Source organism: Nannospalax galili, unplaced genomic scaffold (assembly GCF_000622305.1).
Source record: "Nannospalax galili isolate Female #2095 unplaced genomic scaffold, S.galili_v1.0 scaffold1267, whole genome shotgun sequence".
Classification (NCBI taxonomy): domain Eukaryota; kingdom Metazoa; phylum Chordata; class Mammalia; order Rodentia; family Spalacidae; genus Nannospalax; species Nannospalax galili.
In genome coordinates this window covers 618,040-622,175 of record NW_008356043.1, presented here as the reverse complement: position 1 = coordinate 622,175, position 4,136 = coordinate 618,040, and positions in this window count along the sequence as shown.

Genomic DNA, 4,136 nt, shown 5'->3' with positions numbered 1-4,136 from the left:
GTACTAAATACAATGTGTTTACTGTAAAGACTGAAAGAAAAATCCATTTTGATAATAAATCCAAATTTCTACAATGTGTCTAGAGAGGACACATACTATGTCCTATGTTAAAACCACTTTCTTGGGCCTGAAGAGATTGCTCAGTGGTTAAGAGCTCTCACTGCTCCTCCCGAGGACCCAATTTCAATTCTCAGCACCCACATGGCAGCTAATAACCATACATAACTCCAATTCCAGGGGATTCAACACCCTCTTCTGGCCTCCACAGGCACTACATGCACACGTGCACTTTCATACACGCAAGCAAAACACTAATACACATAAAACCAAGTAAATAAAAAAGGTTTAAAAAATATTTTTCTTAATTATACATGTTATTTATATAAATATATATTTACTGTTGATTAAATGAGAAACATTTTTCAGACAATATGGTTTCATATTTGAAATTTCTTAGAAACAGTTTCTTAAACCATTCTGAATTTCCAGATTATTAGGAAAGAAATTAAGAAACAACATACTGGGGCTGGACAGATGGCTTAATGATTAGGAATACTCGTTCTTGTAAAGGACCCAGGGTCAGTTGCCAGCACTCACATGGTGGCAAACAATGGCCAGTAACTTCAGTTCTAGGGGGTATGATGCCCTCCTCAGTGCTCTGCAGGCATTGCATGTCAGAAGTGTAAATACATACATGGAGGCACAGCAGTCATACAGATAAAAAATAATAAAACTGCATCTATACTTCATTTCTTTAATTCCTTTTTTAAGAAAGAAAGCATTTCACTCCTTTCTTTAAATTTAGGGCAGGACCAACTGGAATAATTCACTATCAAAATTCTTACCTATACTGAACTTCACAGACTTTTTGCCGTTTGGAGGTCTCGTTTCACTGTGACTTATTTAAAAAGCAAACCGTTAATATTCATATGGAAAAAATTACCAATTGCTCTAACTTTGTTTTTTAGTTCTTAATGTAACTTACATTAGAAATTTACAAGCAACTTTTAATTTCTTCTTCAAGTTAATTACTACTGGCGACTGCTTTCCTTATGTTTTCTTTCATTGAACGAAAAGAATTTAGCCCTTGACACCCCCCCCCTTGTGTGTGTGTGTGTGTGTGTGTGCAGAGACATGGGAAAGGAGGACAGTAGCTCTTGCATATGCTTTTTGATAATTGCAGCAGCTAATTTTGTATTGATATACTCAATACAATTAGTACTCCTATTTTATTCTTCCTCCAGGCCCCTAGAGCACCATGTCCTCTTCCCTGTCATGACAGTAGGCGTTTCATCGAGTTCAACAGTCCCTACACCAAGAGGTGTTTTTTGGTAGACCATGAAATTTGGGCCTCTTAGCATCCCTCTGCCAGCACTCTCACAAGCCATCACCTTTTCTGGGTGCTTTAAAGGTGTTTTTAATGGCCCATTCATGAGCGAATGGTGAAACCAAAACCTGTCTGTTTCTATGTTGAACAAACATTACTTGTCATGCTGAATCCATATAACTCACAACCTGTGCCGGAACTCACAGGAGGGCACCATGCGCCTAAGGTCCAGGGTTTTTTGGCCAAAGCTTAGAGCATGTGTTTTTGTATATATTCTTAGCAAACTCTGGCCCAACTACATTATTTCCTAGGTTCCACAGTGGTTGTGTAATGTGTAAACAGGCGATGGCTACAAATGGAATGTACAGAACCTTGTTCAAAGGCCACTGCTGAAGAGATATCCAGCAAGGCCGAGGAGGGCCTTCAACCTCGTCCTTTTACTTTCAGTGTCTTCTCAGAAAATAAGCTCCAATCATATTAGCTCAGTGACGTGGAATTATTTTGGATGTGTGCATGTGCAATCATGTTCATGTGTTGCATATGTTAGCCCCAATGCATGTATTGTATATATGCCCTGATGCATGTGTTGCGGTCAGAGGTCAACCCTGGATGTCAGTCCTTGCCGTTCACCTTAGTTTTGAACAGGATCTCTTGTTGTTAACAGCTACATACACCAGGCTAGCGGGCAGAAAGCTTCCGGGGGCTGGCCTAAGTACCTCCCCTCATCCAGCTGGGTCAAGTCAACAGCACTAGGAGTCAGGACCCAGTGTACAAAACAGGCCAAAAGTACCACTAAAACTACTAAAACATAAAGCATTTCCTTTGTCCTGTGGTCTATTCTTGTCATAAATATTTGCAAGTTAATTTTATGCTAAGTAGAGAAATTTTTTAAAACTGGAAGTTATTAATATCAATTTTACCATTTACCTTTGAACACAAAGATGAGTACTTAACTCCTCCTGCATGTGTATTTCTTTATTCCCTTAAGAGGGCAGCATAAGGGCTGGGGCTGGGGCTATAGCTCAGTGGCAGTATGCATGCCCAGTACTTATGAGGCTGTAGGTCCAATCCCCAATACTTCCAGGGAGAAGAAAGAAAACTGTTGTTTTGAAGTTGCTTTGACAGTTCTTTGGGGGAGGGGCAGTGGCTCAGTGGGTAAAGCACTTGTTTCACAAACATGAGAACCTGAGTTTGAATCCCCAGAACTCATGTACCAGCCAGGCACTGTGCACTGTGTTTACAATCCCAGCACTCTTAAGGTGACATGTCCGGTAGAGAGAGGAATATCCCACAGAACCTCCCAGGCCTCCTAGCCAGGGTAAGTAGTCAGGTGGCAAACAAGGTAGAAACCTTGCCTCAAGTTAAGAGGGAAGGGGAGGACTGATAAACATTATTGGTCTCTGATGTCATACATACACATAAAGGAATGCAAAAATCTTTTTAAGTTGGGAGTCTTCCTTTTAAGCTCACCAGATTGTTAACCATCTCAACAAGACAGCAACATGCACACACAGGAAGGAAAGAGGAATAATTTGTTTGTAATGCAGAACTATTTCTGAATTCACAATAAAACCCAGTGTGTGGTTTCTGCAGGGTGTATCCTTGAAATGTTGCTGTTATCAGAAAATGATGAGCCCTCACTTTCAATATTAGCTACTCCATTTTCAGCTCTTTTAATTTGGAGCCAATCAGCTATCTAATAACATGGAGCTAAATGTTCATTGATGAATATTTTTGTTTGCTCGTTTTTTGAGATAGGTTCTCATTGTTTACCCCTGGCTGTCCTGGAATTTGCTATGTAGACCAGGCTGAACACAATCTCAGACATCCCCACTGCTTCTGCCTCTTGAGTGCTGCGAGTAAAAGTGTGTACCACCACTCCTGGCTTTATTGATACATTATCACATTAAATTAGATAACATAATTGTCCTCCATTGTAGAACTAATGGATCATAATAAGGACAGAAGACAAATACATATAAGGGCCTGCCTTGCACTACTGCTCTTAATTCCCAACCCAATCAATGTCTGAACCAGCACAACATTGATAAGCACAGTCCTTTACCCGTATATTATTTCTAATGGACATGAAAGACCCTGTTTTACATACAGAGGATGAAGAATCATGTCATTTAGCTCTCTTCAATCCAAAGAGGCTACTTGAGACTGAGAAAATTCATTACTGGGGAAAACAGATTGCTTGAGAGGACAACTGAAGGATGACACACACTGAGGGAGCCAAAGAAAAGGTGCTATACAGGATGTAAAGGGGCCTTTTCATGGAGATCTGGTGTCAAAGAAGTAAAGCAGCTTGTCTTTCGTTAACTCTGTTAACTTAGAAGAACCCCAATTCATGTGTGCTGGCAGAAAAGACAAAGAAAGTCTTAACAAGGACAACTACCCTTAAAGGTTGAGCCTCACTTGTGGACTCCACAAAGGGTTTTAGAATACGGTGCTGGAGAGATGGCTCAGAGGTTAAGGCAAGGCCCCTTGCTGCTCTTGCAAGAAGATCCAAGTTCAGTTCCCAGCACTCATATCAGACAGCTCACAAACACCTGTATTTCCAGCTCCAGGAGAAACTTACACTCTTCTGGCCTGGTCAGAGAGAGCACTGTACACATGGCAACATGCCTACATAAACACAGATACGTGCATATATATAAATGAAGAATCTCTTGTTTTTAAAACAGTATTGGATGGCCGGATGTGGTGGTGCACGCCTTTAATCCCAGTACTTGGAGGCAGAGGCAGGCAGATCTCTGTGAGTTCGAGGCCAGCCTGGTCTACATAGCGAGTTCCAGGTCAGCTG